This window comes from Chionomys nivalis, chromosome 3, assembly GCF_950005125.1.
Source record: "Chionomys nivalis chromosome 3, mChiNiv1.1, whole genome shotgun sequence".
NCBI lineage: Eukaryota > Metazoa > Chordata > Mammalia > Rodentia > Cricetidae > Chionomys > Chionomys nivalis.
Window position 1 is genome coordinate 75,437,119 of NC_080088.1, and position 15,152 is coordinate 75,452,270.

At 48.3% G+C, this 15,152-nt stretch overlaps 1 protein-coding gene across 8 annotated transcripts in view; it reads left to right on the top strand.

Annotated features, from left to right (window-relative positions):
• Tango2 (transport and golgi organization 2 homolog) overlaps positions 1–15,152 on the top strand; it is a 47,637-nt gene that overhangs the window by 1,055 nt on the left and 31,430 nt on the right. The window contains exon 1 of one of the 8 annotated variants that reach the window (XM_057763957.1): positions 2,415–2,461. The exons of 5 other annotated variants lie outside the window; for them this stretch is intronic. The gene's annotated coding sequence lies outside the window, so the exon portion shown is untranslated. 2 more of the 8 variants (XM_057763958.1, XM_057763955.1) reach the window with 2 other exon arrangements.

Below are 15,152 nucleotides of genomic sequence, written 5' to 3' on the forward strand. Positions count from 1 at the left end.
AAATGCCTGGAGCAAGATCTCACTTCTGGGTCCACCTGTTCTCTAGCAATAAAAACTGATACCAGGAGCTCTTCAAAGTCAAGGCAGTTGCTTCTACTCTGTTGGTTATTGGCACTTGAAATGAAAACCATTTGGCATCCTGACACTGAGATGTTTTTGAGCTCTGGGAAGACAGAGTGAGCCCCCTCAAGAAAACAGAGGCCTCCTAGAAGGCAGCTCTCGCTATGTAGAACACTCTGGCTAAGTTGCTGTGTGGTGGGGGTGTCCCTTTCCTCGATGGGAAGTCCAACTGTCCTCTGCGTTCTCCAAAGGCATGGCCCCTAGGCATCCTGGAGCCCTTCTTCTGAAAGTCCCATAGTTCTGTATCGCTATTTCTACATACCTGGTGATGGTACAAAAGAGGCTGACATGCCTCTTCTCTGCTGAAAGAAGGGAAAAGGAAAACATTCCTCCATAATTGACTCAAGCTAGGAATGACCCCTTCCAGAGACCTGTCTGCTTTAGAGTCTGGTTACCTGCTGCATAGCCAAGACCACGGTGGGTAGAGATGGCTCAGGTAGGTCTCAGGGATGCTGTCCTGCAGTCTGCCAACCAGGGAGGAGTCAAACATGGAGTAGAAGACCACAGGTGCCAATAGTTCAGTGTTCCCACTCCCATCTAGCTAGCTGCTGGCCAGCTTTGTAGGGACAGTGCTGGGGGAAGTCACCGAGAAGGCGTGCGTCAGGAAGGCTTCCTAACTGGTCCTCACTTATGGCCTGAAAAGGTGGCTACAAAAGGTGGTGAGGGATTTGCAATTGGAGGTGGGAGGGCCATGCGCCAGATTCAAATGGGAAAGAATGTCAGAGTGTTTAACTAACAAAAAGGAGTAAGGGTTCAAATCAGGTCACAGGGCCACCTGCTGCCTGTGACAGGATTTGAACCACTGTCCAGTGTGTTCTTGCATCTCTATTAGTGATGGGAAAGCTTGTCCAACCCATGTCGCACTCCGAGGTGCATGGCTTGGTGTTTTGGAGACACGCTATTGTGTATTTGCTGGTCCATAGCCCAGCCATACTCATTTCTTCCCCAACTGTGTCCTGCTTGCCCATCACTACTACCTTAGATTGCTGGCGGAGCACAGCATGAATGTGCTAAACTGGAGGGAGAATGGAAGTGCCTAGCTAGGTCTGCCACCTGCTGGCCAAGAGTCATGCTGCGTGGAGTCCTGTAACGTTTTTTGCAAACGATTTCCATTGGCTCCTGGGAGGAATACTGGTGAGGTAGTGAGAGAAATGGGCAGAGCAGCTCTGGGGACGGAGCCTTACCTTTGCCTCTCTGGATTCCAGTTTTCTACAAAAAATCAGCATTGCAGTTTGGGACTGTGGCACCTAGATCTTCCTTACAGCTATTGTCACTCGCCATTTTTAATTTTTTTAATTATGTTTTATTTAGTGTGTATGCACCACAATGTAAATGTGGTAATCAGAGAACAACTTAAAGGACTCAGTTCTCTCTTTCCAGCATGTGGGTCCCGGGGATGGAACTCAGGGAGCCAGGTGTGACTGCAAGCATCTATACCAACATGGCCATCTTGCCAGCCCTTTCTTTTACTTCAAATGAATAGCTTAACTGCTCTGAGAAATTGTGTTTACAGCTATAAAGTGAAATGAATGAGAACTGGGTATCAAAACACTGGGTACATTATCATTGTCCTTATTGTAGATGTCATCCTTGTCGTTGTATTTAGTATTCATCTTAGGGAGGGACTTGAATGTCCCATCTTAGTGATGCTCAGGCCCCTGACACAACCTGATGCTAATGGGTACAGGTAGCCCCAGTGAATGCCTCGGTCCTGTTTCAAAGGCCCCAGTCATTGCCCAAGCATAGTTCCAGCGTGGTCAACTCCTTATCCTTAGGGTGTGGACCTGCGGGACCTGCGGGACAGTCTCCATGTCCGCTCAAAGACTATGGAAGGCAAGGTGAAGCAAAAACCCAAGTTCTTTGGTGATTTCTAATGCAGAGACTGCAATAGATAAGGGATCAGAGGCCAGAGAGACAGACTGACTGAATTGGAGGCGGCAAAAGGAAGGGAGAGCTATCCAGGACAGATCTAGAGGTTTAAGACCAAAACAGCCTAAGGACGACAGTTCTGGCGCCTGAACCCGTCGCGGTTCAGGAGCTATCTCAATCTCTCAGAGATACTTCGCAGGCTGGGGTTGCGGTGGCAGCACGAAGGGACCAGACGCCAGCACAGCTAGCTCCAGCTTTGGCGTAGCTCCAATCTTGGCGCAGCTCTGGGGGCGGAGCGTCGAGTATCTGAGCGACGGCACGCACAGCCAACAAGGGCGCAGCTGTGGGTGTGTCGCTCCGCCCTTCGCTGCTGCGCCCAATAGCGAGCGTCCTGGCCTCGGTCTGGGAGGGCCCTGGGCTGGAGACTGTGGCGCGCGGGTGCGGCACCCGGAAGTCGGCGGCTGCGGAGGCGGTGAGTGTGCGGCGGGAGGCTGGGGCTGGCGGGCTGCGCTCCTGGCGAGGCTAACCCACTGTCGGGCGCAGGGCTCCTGGAACGCGGTCTGGACCAGGTTGGTCGAGGCCGAGGCGGCCCGCACCTTCTCGTCTTAACTCAGTTTCCCCTTTCCAATGCATAAAATGGAAACTAAACGGCCTGACTCGGGACTCTAGTCCGACAAACCAAACCTTCTCTGGCAATTGAAAGCAGCCCACACGGTACTGAAAGATGTTTTTGATTATCCCTGTCAGGACTGGGTGCGGGGAGGGGGGTCTCGGCAGACAGGAGCAGACTCGCTAGAGTCTAGATTGGCGGGACAGGGAGCTGCATGGTTGTTGCAGGGTGGAGGGCTGCAGCCTCCAGCGTCTCAGGGACCGCTCTGGTGGAGCCTAGTCGTGTCGCCCCTCTCACCCTGAAACCTGCTTTGAGGCCTCGAGAGTCTCACGATATGTCAGAGTAGGCAGCAAGTGCTGGGTCATTCCTGTGTCAGGTGTGGGCTTTACTGGGTTGTCTTGGTAATCCCACGCCCGGAGCTGGAGGGCATTGCGTGTAGTCTACATCCAGGCCACGCCTGGCCCTACTCTAGGATCTTTGGCAGCCCAGGTTTGCTTGTTTTCCTCTTGGACAGTGGGCAAGGAGGACCCGATGTTGAGACCCCAACCGTCTACCCTCAGGGTCTTTCCTGTGCTTTTGCCTGGTAGATCACCTCTTTAGAGTGAACCTTAAGTCCTTCCACAGGTCCCAGATCCTCAGCACCCCCCTCCTCCCCCAGTGAAGTGTGTCTTTTTCAGCCCTGTCTGCCGGCTGGACCTGCTGACTGCTCTTTTGCCCCTATTGGGCTCAGAGCCATCTTCTGAGGTAGATGTGACAGCAGCTATAAGGGACAGCTGGATGTCACTGTGAAAGGCACCCTCTAGACAACTTTTTAAGGCAATATTCATTGTTCCAACACTGTCCATAGTGAAGAAAACTCTAGCTAAGGGAATCAAGTGTTTCCAAGGCTCCAGCCCAGGGTGCTTGGCTTCCAGGCTTGTGCTGCCCCCCCCCCCAGTCATGTGATCTGCTGGAGAGGGTGACTTGCCAGATAGACCAAGCAGAGCCTTTGCTCCTCCTCCAGATTCCCAGTGTTCCCACAGGGATGCAGGATCCTCTGGTGCTCTCATCTACAGGTTCCCTACCATGGTCCCCAATCCCACATTTTCCTTTAATTTGTGTCTTTATGCCAGTGTTTGGGGGACACAGTTCCCAGCTGTCATCCCTCAACAGCCTAAGGATTTTCTCTAGTTTTAAGGGACCTAAACTCGTGTTTCACCAGGCTTTCATGCTGAAAAGAATTCCAGGATAGCCAGTTTAAGAAGTGGAGTTGGAGATTGTGTTAAAGATATTTCAATAGAGGCTTAAGCATGAAGATTAGGAGCAAAAGAGGTCCAAAAAAAAGGAAAACATACCCCAGAGGTCGGGCTTCTTCTCAAAAGCAACTCATTCAGCAGGGCAGGGATGGTGAAAACTCCTTTAATCCCAGAACTTGGAAAGCAGAGGCAGGCAGATCTCTGTGAATTCGAGGCCAGCCTGGTCTACAAAGGGATTTCCAGGACAGACAGGGCTATTACACAGAGAAACCTTGTCTTGGAAAACTACTCCCCCCCCCAAGAAAAACCAACTCATTGAGTGAGGTTTAAAGTTCTGCTGTGTCACTGGGGTGGTTTCTGATGGCATCTGACAAGGTTATAAGGTGAAAGTTCAGCCAGCATGGGTAGGATATCTTAAGGCAAACAGTTTTGTTTGAAGTTCTCTCTCAGTAGCTGGGTAAAGAGAGATAAGACTATGCCCAAGGTCATATACAGTTTTTCATGCCTTTAGCCTGGGTCATTGTTATTTTAACATAGAACAGCTATAAATGAGGCTGGCTGTGGTAGCTCACACTTGGGATGTAGAGGCAGGCAGGATTCTGAGCTTAGTCAAAGCTAGACAGTGAGACCCTGTGTCCACAAAACCAGTGTGTATATGAGAAGAATGTTAACTACCAGCAGCCCTTAGCAGTTGCTGGTCATTGTGCTGGAGTGTTGGCTCTTCAGCTGGCAAACACCCTCACTCACATTCCGGGATGAGGAGCTGCTCTTGCTTCTCATGTTCTCATCATTCCCATGTGTTCCCATCCTGCCTCACTTGGACTACAGTTCCGCAGTCTGATCACCTAGTTGTGGTGTGTGGTAAGCACAGCCCTTCCCCGAATGTAAGTGACCACCTATAGAAAGTGTAAGGCAGGAAGGCTTGGAGGAGCCCAGAAGCAGAGCCAGGCTTGTTGACACTCTGTGTAGGGGAGGAGAGCCAGAGCTCATCTTTTGGTGATGTGTCAGTCAGCTTACAACCGTAGTGACTATGAGGCTGGCATTTTGTTGGTTCAGACCACAGGTCTTGATAAAGGGCTTGCGCCTTGACCACAAGGTCACCTCAAGCCAAGTTGATCTTTGAGACAACTAGGCATTATTCTTTGAGGCAGTGTCTTGCCACATAGTCTTGACTAGCCTAGAACTTGCTGTGTAGCCCAGGCAGGCCTTAACCTCATGGTCATTTTATTTCTCTGCAGGGTGCTGAGAAACTTTTTTATTTTCGTGTGTGCATGTGTGTATGTGTGTGTGTGTGTGATGCATGCATGTGCGATGCCCAGGCTCGTGCTCCACAGTACACTATAAAGGACTAGTCAGAGGACAGCCTTTAGGAGTTGGTTCTCCTTGTACTGTGTATTCTAGAGCTTGAACTCAGGTCCGCAGCTTGTGAAACTGACGCTTTTACCTGCTGAGCCAACTCACTGACTCTCTTGCTGTGTTGTCGACACTGGCGTTGGATTTGTTATCCTCCTGTCTCTGCCTCCCAAGAGCTAGGATCACAAGTGTGTGCATCATACCCTTTGAGGATGAGCCTCGACCTCCCAGCAAAGCTCCCTTGGTACACTGTTGACATTTGTGTTGTACTGACAAGCATGCTGTTGAAGTACTTGCCTTTATTCTCTCTTTGAGGCAATTGTGAACCTGAGATGGCTCAGTTAAGAACACTTGTTCCTGCAGAGGTTCTGGGTTCTCTTCCTAGCACCCAGATAATGTATTATAACTGCAGTTCTGGAAAGCCTGACACCCTCTTGGACGTCTGCAGGGACCCGGCATGCACGTGGTACACAGACAAACATGTAAGGAAAACACTCACATACATGAAATGAATAAATCTTTTTTTTTTCTTAAAAAAATGCCATAAACTGGGCATTAGTGGTTCATGCCTTTAATCCCAACACTCAAGAGGTAGAGGCAGGTGGCTCTCAGTGAGCTCAAGGCCAGCCTGGTCTACAAATTGAGTTCCAGAATAGCCAGGGCTGTTACACAGAAAAACTCTGTGTGTGTGTGTGTGGGGGGGAGGAACGACACACCAATAACAATAACAAACAAACAAAAAAACAAGACCTGCCATATTTTGTCTGGGTGTGGTGGCACACACCTTTAATCCTAGTACCTGGGAAATAGAGGTGGGCAGATCTCTAAGAGTTTGAGGCCAGCCTGGACTATGTAGAATTCTAGACCCTCCAGGACTCCTGTTTCAAAAACAAAACCTAAACTAAACTGAATACTCTATTTATTTATTTTTCAATACCCAGTAGGGTGAGAGAAGCCACATGAAGGCCAGGCCTGTCCCTATTGTCGGGCGTGGGGGTGGCAAGTAGACTGGCCTTCCCACCAGGGGGAGGCTGAAATGGAAGGCTGCCCTGTGTCCACAGCTTTCTGTCATACCCATAGTATGCTTGGTTTGTGCTATTCATTTGAACTGTGAAGAGACCATGACACCCTGGTGTGAGGCTAAATTAATGTCTTCAGAACATTGGGGAGACCCAAGGAGAAGTTATCACAGGGGAGAATTTGTCATGGTGAGCGGCTGTCTAATAGCTGAGCACATTGGCTTAAGGAGCTCTAGCTGCCAAGATGGGAGGAGAGGAGCGTGCTGTTGCAGATTGGTTGCTGGAAGAATTTCTAGACGTCAAGATTTCTTAGCCAAGGTCTCAGAAACAGTGACACAGTGTTCCGTGTGTGTGTTTACCTCCTCTGCTGGCAGCTCCCTGGAGCCCAGATCACAACCTGTCACATCAGAAGTTTCTGTCTGTCTCGTCCTGCCCTAAAGGACAGCTTCACCCTCAGGGACTACCATAGCCAGCAGCAATTTGGTGGTCTGGAAGCCCAAGGGACCTGTCTACTGACCAGCCTCCCCAGCTTGACAAACTAGGCAGTCCTAAAAGTGCATTTTCACGCCTTGTAGTTAAACGTATCAGCTGACGGCAGGAGTCACAGGGCCTCTATCCAAAGCCTTGATCAATACAACCCGTAGACTGTCTCAGATTTAGACTTCCAGCTGGAAGTCAGGAAGAAAAAAATGCCTCCTGTTCCTTTGTGTCCCTGCATCTCCACGTTTCCACCCACATGCCCTGCTTGCCCGTTCCTCTAGGCCCCAAGCGCGTGCTGCACCACTGCTCAGGTGAGCGGGGCTGTTGTCAGGCTGTCTAGCTGTGCTCTGCCCTGTGTCCCTGTGTCCTGAACCATGACACATCTGTTCTTTTTGTCTCTTCTCCACCTGCATCAGCGTGGGATGCGCAGGCTGTACAAAGCTTTCTTCCTTGTCTTGAAACTAACTGTAGCCGGGCGTGGTGGCGCACGCCTTTAATCCCAGCACTTGGGAGGCAGAGGCAGGCGGATCTCTGTGAGTTCGAGACCAGCCTGGTCTACAAGAGCTAGTTCCAGGACAGGCTCCAAAACCACAGAGAAACCCTGTCTCGAAAAACCAAAAAAAAAAAAAAAAAAAAAAAAAAAAAAAAAAAAAAAAAAAAAAAAAAAAAAAAGAAACTAACTGTAGGTACACAGGTTTTCAGCACCTCCCTTGATGGATTCTATCATTCTTCTAGCCATTCACAGTCAGCCGCAGAAGCTGTTGCTGGCACCCAGGCCTCTGCTTCCTGTCCTCTGGCTGTCCCTGAGACCAGATGGTCCTGTCTGCCTTCTGGCCCCATGAACAGATCTTGCTTACTTCTACTCACTGTATAAAAGACAGAGTGTCGCTTGCTTTCCTGGCTGCTACCTTCCTCTTGCTGCTGCTGCTGCTGCTGCTGCCACTGCTACCTCAGAAGCTTGTTGTTTTTTTGACATTGTGTGCTGCTCCAGGATAGGGACAGCACCATTGGAAGGATACAAAGGATCCTGGCTTTGAGCTGTGAGGGCGTCAGGCGTAATGTGTTAGAGCACTTGTAAGCAAGTTAGGGCATGACTGAGGCTGTGGGCTCCATCCCCAGCACTGCATGCACATACAATATTGAAGGCAGTGGACCTCCTCACTGTGTTACTTCACAAACTTTGGCTTTGGTATACTCTCTGGCATGGCATGGCTAACAAGGATACTGCGATTACTGGACTTGAAATCTCAGCTTGTGTCCCAACAAGTCGAGTTCTATCGCTGTCCTCAATAAATCAATTAAAAAACCCAAACTAAGGGTCTGGAGAGATGGCTCACCTGTTGAAAGCACCTCCTGCTCTTGCAGAGAACCCAGGCTCAGTTCCCAGCAATAACCTGAGAGCTCACAACTGTCCCTAGGCACACACAAGATACAGACACACATGCAGACAAAAGACTTATACACATAAAATAAATAAATCTTAAAAATTAAATACCCAATTTAATAGTGGCAAGCAGAAAAAGATTTATTCAGTGTAGCCACATTGGGAAGAGGGACAAAGAGGTTATGTAACATACTGGCCCCTCACCCTTACCCCCAAGGTCTGTCCAGGCAGGTCCTCTGAGATGGGTTTCAGGTAGTCATCCTTTAACCATGCTGGCAGGGGAAGCCGTAATATGGAGTGGCCATCTTTGTTTCTATACTCTTTTTTTTTTTTAATTTATTTATTATGAATATAGTGTTCTGTCTGCATGGATGCCTGCAGGCCAGAAAAGGGTGCCAGATCTCATTACAGATGGTTGTGAGCCACCATGTGAGTGCTGGGAATTGAACTCAGGACCTCTGGAAGAGTAGCCTGTGCGCTTAACTGCTAAGCCATCTCTCCAGCCCCCTGTTTCTATACTCTTTAGAGAAGAATCTCTGCACTTAGATTGATGAAGGTGCTACATAGGAATAGTTTAGGAAACTAACCCTGGTGTTCGCCCTGCCTTGAGGCTGCTACATGCCAATAGCTTAGCAATTTAGGGAGGTGGTAGATAGCCTATAAAGGTTGGATGTCCCCTCTACAGGGACAGCCTTTCATATCTAACATCCATTGCCAGGGTCCCTAACCTGAGGGTGCACATAAGGAGAAGGTAAGAAGTGTCACTAAGCAATCCAGCAAGGTCTAATCCGCAGTCTGACCTGCCAGGGTAGTCTCTCCTGTGAGTCTCTGGACCATTCCTTCTGCTCGTCCCTAGGTTTCTGCCCTTTCTCCTAGCTGGAGATTCCTGGGAAAATTATAGTTCTTAGGGTGCCTGGTTTTAATCATTTGTATAGTTAGAATGGGGGCACAATGTTTATTTAGTGTATCCTTATTCCTTCTAGACATGCCAGTTACAGTGCAGCACTGAAAGTCCCGCTAGGCTTCTTTTGAGATAAGGTCTCCTGTACTCCAGGCTGGCCTTGAACTTGCTGAGAGGCTGAATATGACCTTGAACTTCTGAGCTTCCTACCTCTGTCTTAAGTGGTAGAATTCTAGCCTGTGCTTCAAGCCCAGTATGTAAAGACTGTTACTGTAGTCTCCCATTGCCACAGCAGAACAGCCAAAGCTGACTCTATAAAGAAAACAGACTTGTTTTAAGCTCATAGTTTTGGATGTTGAAAGTCTAAATGGCATGGCACAGACTCTGGCAAGCCCTCACCCCACTTGCTGCATCCCCTGGCAGATGCAGTGACAGGAGCATGTATGAGAAGGCTCTTATAATAACTTGCTTTTTCAAAAACCCCATAATCACCCCCCTTAGTCCCTTCCAAGGCCAGTATGCTCTTTGACCTAAGGGCTTCTCTCTAGGCCTGAATTATTTTTCTATTAATCTATTTTTATGTGAATAGGTGTTTTACCTACATGTATGTATGTGTACCACATGCATGTGGTGCTCTCAGGCTAGAAGAGGGCATTGGATCCTCTGAAACTAGTGACATTCAGTCTTAAGGTGCTATGTGGGTGCTGGGACTTGAACCTAGGTTCTCTGGAAGAGTAGCTAATGCTCTTAGCCACTGAGCCATCTCTCCAGCCCCTGAGACCCAAACTCTAAGAGATCTTATCACCTCTCAGCACCACCACCCCATGGGAGTGGAGGACTGAGTTGGGGTATATCCAAACCATAGCATCTATGAATAGCCAGGAAAGAAACCAATTCTCTAGACATCAGAGTGCAAACTGGGGTGAAAGTTAACTGCTGCACCCTTGAAGCCTGGTGTTGCTGCCAGGTGTCAGGAGACAATGTGATAAAGGGGGGCAGGCTGAGTGGCTCAGTAAGATGCCAGGAGTTAGCTGTGCATTTGAGAAGCCCGGTTGTGCACCCCACCTTGCACCATCCAAACAGACAGACAAGGCCAATCAAAGAGCCAGAAAAGGGAATCTTATTATGGGATAGGAAGGAGTTATTCAGAACAACAGGAGATACAAACCTTGTACAGAAAAGATGGGAACTTTTAGCCAGGTATGGCATGTACCTGTGATCCTAGGACTCAAGAGGTAAAGGCAGGAGGAAGAAGAGTTCAAAGTCAACCTTGGCTAGATAGTGAGTTCAAGGCTATTGTAACTTAAAATTCAAGTTCATGGGAAGGAGCTGTTGTGAGATCAGCCCTCAAAAGAGCTTTGTTAGTGAGAGAGCAGGCCCTCGGGTCCAAAGAAGGAGAGATACACCCCTGTCTTAGGGTTTCTATTGCTGTGAAGAGACACCATGACCATGGCAACTCTTATAAGGAAGTCATGTAGTTGGGGTGGTGGCTTACACTTTCAGAGGTTCACTGGTATCATCATGGCAGCATGCAGGAATACATGGTGCTGGAAAAAGACACTGAGAGTCCTGTATCTTGCAGGTAACAAGAAATGGTCTGTAAGCCGGGCCACCTTTAATTCCAGCACTCGGGAGGCAGGGGCAGGCAGATCTCTGTGAGTTCAAGGCCAGCCTGGTCTACAAGAGCTAGTTCCAGGACAACTAGGGCTACAGAGAAACCCTGTCTCAAAAAACCAAAAAGAAAAAGAAAGAGCCGGGCGGTGGTGGTGCACGCCTTTAATCCCAGCACTCGGGAGGCAGAGGCAGGCAGATCTCTGGGAGTTCAAGGCCAGCCTGGTCTACAAGAGCTAGTTCCGGGACGGGCACCAAAGCTACAGAGAAACCCTGTCTCGAAAAAAACAAAAAAAAAAAAAACAAAAAAAAAAAAAAAAGAAAGAAAGAAAAGAAAAAGAAAGAAAGAAAGAGTCTGTTGCCAGGTGGTGGTGGCACACACCTTTATCCCAGCACTCAGGGAGGCAGAGGCAGGCGGATCTCTGTGAGTTCGTGGTCAACCTGGTCTACAGAGTGAGTTCCAGACAGCCAGAGATGCACAGAGAAACCCTGTCTCGAAACCCTCTCCCCCCAAAAAATAAGTGGTCTGTCTCACTGGGTGTGCCTTGAACATATATGAGAGCTCAAAGCCTACCTCTACAGCGACCCTCCCTTTGGGATCATTTTCTTTCAAACCACCACAACGCACCAGTTCTAGAATAGAGATATAGCATGACCTTAGACAGCCACGATGGGGCCTTAAAGGGGAGAGAATCTTACCTTCAAACTGTGGAGAGCAAAGGAGTTTTGTGACTCAGGTTTTTTAGGTGGGTAGGCAGAGTCCATACCGGGGACTGACCCCCCTGGCCCGAAGCAGAGAGGCAGCTTCTAGGTAGGGTTTAGGGTTGGAGGTAGGACTTGCTTCTCTACAGAAGCCTGAATGCTCAGACACTCTGACAGTTACAGCGTACACCTGACAGTTCTTTGTCCTGAGGGGCCTGACTGCCTGGGCTACGTGAGACCCTGTCTCAAAAAACAAAAAGAACCAAAAAAGGAATTTTGCTGTGAAAGATGACAGCTTCACAAAGCTGAAGGAAGGGCATGGTAGGTCATGAGGCAGGCATGTAGATACATACCCATACTTCACCAAAAAGTAAGGCGCCTCAGCTGGAAAATGGAGTCCCAGGAAGGGTGGAGAGACCTCAGAGGCAGTCTCAGTGGACAGTGATTACTGGGACAGTTCTTGAAAGCATTAGTAGCAAATGTGCCAAAAATGCCTGAAAACTGTCCTTCCTGATCAGCTCTTTGTACCAATAGCTCAGCCAAGTGTGGTGGCTCACTTGGCAGGCGGATCTCTGAATATGAGGCTAGGCTGGTCTACATAGTAACACAGAGAACCTGTATTAAAAAAAAAAAAAAGAAAAGCAAAAACAATAGCTCAAATGAAGGACACTTTCTTCTGGTGTTCAGAATTGTCTAGTTGTTAGGATGGGGGAATCTGAGCCATGATTCTGGGAAGACTTCCACCAGCGGTCTTAGGAGACTGCAAGTCCAGAGAGTCATGGGGAGCATTCTTTCCCTTCAGATCTCGCCCTGGGGTGCCTAGTAACACCAGTGTGTATGAGATACACTGAAAGTTTTCCTTCCTGGCAGTGACTGGGCCACGTTGGTGGTGGCAACCGGCAGCCCTTGAAGTTCAGTATGTGACTGAGGTTCAGTCCTAGTGCCCCTCCCCCTCATCTTCCTGGCATGGTCAGCACGGGCATTGGCAGGTCCTGAGTGCTGTTATTCTTGGACCTCATTCCACAGAGGCCATGTGTGTCCTCCTGAGCATTCATTCTAGTTGGGGTTGGCCGAGTACCTATTTGCCAGAGCTAGCCATGACCCTGGTGATATAGCTGGAGGTGGGGAGGCTCTATAGCTAAGGAAAGCTCAGAAAGAGCTGGGATACTCTTATTAGTGTTGGAAGTTTTGACCGTCACAGGACACTGAGACTTCCCTTTGTTATCTTGTCTGTATATGGACCTTGGCTGTCTTAAGACATGGACAGAGCTGTATAGTGTAGATGTTTATCCATTCATTGTGTATTGACTGGCCCTCCTTCCCTTATGCTCTAGAAAGTGAGCAGGCAGCTCTCTACACCGACTCTGGTCTGGAGGAATTCTCATGTAGGCAGGAGGATGGATGGGTGTGCGCTTTGCACATACTGGAGAATCTTTGACCACTTTTCCTTCCAGTATCTGCCTAAGGCATTCGTTCTCCTTTTCTGTAACCACTCCAAGAATGAATCTAATAAGTTAGTACTGTACAGGACTGACTGTACTTTGTAATACTTAATTTTTATTTGTTTTGTTTTTGTTATTTGAGAAAGGGTTTCTTTGTATAGCTTTGGCAGTCCTGGAACTCACTTTGTAGATCAGGCTGGCCTCGAACTCACAGAGATCCACCTGCCTCTGCCTCCCTGAGTGCTGGGACACTACAACCACCTGGCTGTAATACTCAATTTTTTTTTAAAGATTTATTATGTGTATAGTGTTCTGCCTGCATGTATGCTGCACACCAGAAGAGGGCATCAGATCTCACTACATATGTCTGTGAGCCACCATGTGGTTGCTGGGGATTGAACTCAGAACCTCTGGAAGAGCAGCCAATGCTCTTAACTGCTGAGCCATCTCTCCAGCCCCTGTAATACTCAGTTTTTATAGTTCAAATCTAGCCTGTGTACTGTAGGTTCATGTTTTCCTCGTTCTCCAGCAGTCATCACAGTTTTGGGAGACTGTGGAACCTTTAAGGGGTGAGGCCTAGTTGGTGAAAGTGGGCATGGTGAATCACACTTTTAAACTCAGCATATGGGAGAGCAAGGCAGGTGGTTCTTTGTGAGTTCAAGGCCAGCTTGATCTACATAGTTCCAGGACAGCCAGAGCTGAGACCCTGTCTCAAAAAGAAAAACAAAACAAACACAAACAGCAACTAAAAACAAAAGAAGAAAGTAGGTCATTAGGGATGGGGTGGTCCTTTGAAGGTTATACCTAGCCCGGGTTCAGACTACCGTCTTCTGCCACGTGCCCAGTCATGGTCTTCTCATTCTTTCCCTGCCTTGATGGTCGAAATCATCTTTCCTCCTCAAGTCGTTTCTTTCAGATGTTGTCACAGTGAAATTAAAGAAACTAATGTGGAAAATTGGCCAGAAAGGTAGGGCCATTTGTGTAACTAAACTTGACCATGTGTCTTTTAAGCCCTTGGAGCTGTTCTGCAAGGCAAATTTACAAATTTGGAGATGGAGGCTAGAGAAGCCCCAGAATGTCTTAAGCTTCATTCACTGGACGGTTCTGGTGTAGTTGAATGTTCAGGATGCTGCTGGTGGCAAAGACTGTGCTCCTGAGATCAGACGGACAGAGACTGTATTGGGAGGTGACCCAGCACCCACCCATGTTACCTTCTGGCAAATAATTTGTCTATAGCCAGTTAGTATCCACAACTAAAACTAATGGATTAATCAGTTTGTTGGAGGAAATTAACCAGGTTTGTAGTGAAAATTAGCAAAAAGAACGACAGATGTGAAAAACATATAGTTTAGCCAGGAAGGGAGTATGGATATATTTAAAGTGTATATAAAGCTAGAGTGGCCAGAGCTGTTAGTGGCCTCTTGGGAGCCAGAGACAGGTGGCTCTCTGAGTTGGAGACCAGCCTGATCTACATAGTGAGTTCCAGCACAGTCACGGATACACAGAGAGACCCTGTCTCAAAAACAAGCAACAAAATCAAGCCATGTACTTAGTACTATGACAGGAAAGGTATCCCTGAGGGCATTTCAGGAGGTGACAGGGCCTCAGCCATCAAAGGCTCCAGGATAAAACACTGAAAACTCATTTGAAAAGAGTGAGATGTCAGTCTTAAAGTTTGGAGTAGATCAGGATCTGTCTCCCTGCTGGAGTAACCGGTAGATGTGTTAAAGTTGGGGAAATCGGCTTCCCTCTGGCCCCGCTGTCCAGATTGACATTTCAGACACGGCTGAGGAATCTGTTGTGTGGGTGTCAAACCCTGTACTTGACAATACAAAGTAAAGCCCTAGACCTAGCAGTGGAGAGCAGCCCACTTAGGTCTGGCCATGTTCAGGGGAGGCATTCTTTTAACCGCTACAGTGTTGCTATTTGGGCTTTTTTTTAAAAATTTATTTTTTATTATGTATACAGTATTCTCAGTGTTCTGTCTGCATGTCTGCCTGCAGGCCAGAAGAGGGCACCAGATCTCACTACAGACGGTTGTGAGCCACCATGTGGTTGCTGGGAATTGAACTCAGGACCTTTGGAAGAGCAGGCAGTGCTTTTAACCACTGAGCCATCTCTCCAGCCCCCTATTTGGTCTTTTAAAGTGCAGCACTGTATGCAGTGTTTGGTGTTCGGGGATTGTGAATCTTCTCAGATTTGAGTGCTTGGTCAGAGTTACTGTTGCTGTGATGAAACACCATGACCCAAGCATGGGAAGGGAAGAGTTTGTTTGTCTTACATGGCCACATCACAGCTGGTCATCGGAAGAAGTCAGGACAGGAGCTCAAACAGGGCAAAACCCTGAAAACAGAAGGAGATGCAGAGGCCATGGAGGAGTGCTGCCCGTGGTTTGTTCAGCCTACTTTCTTATAGGACCTAGGACC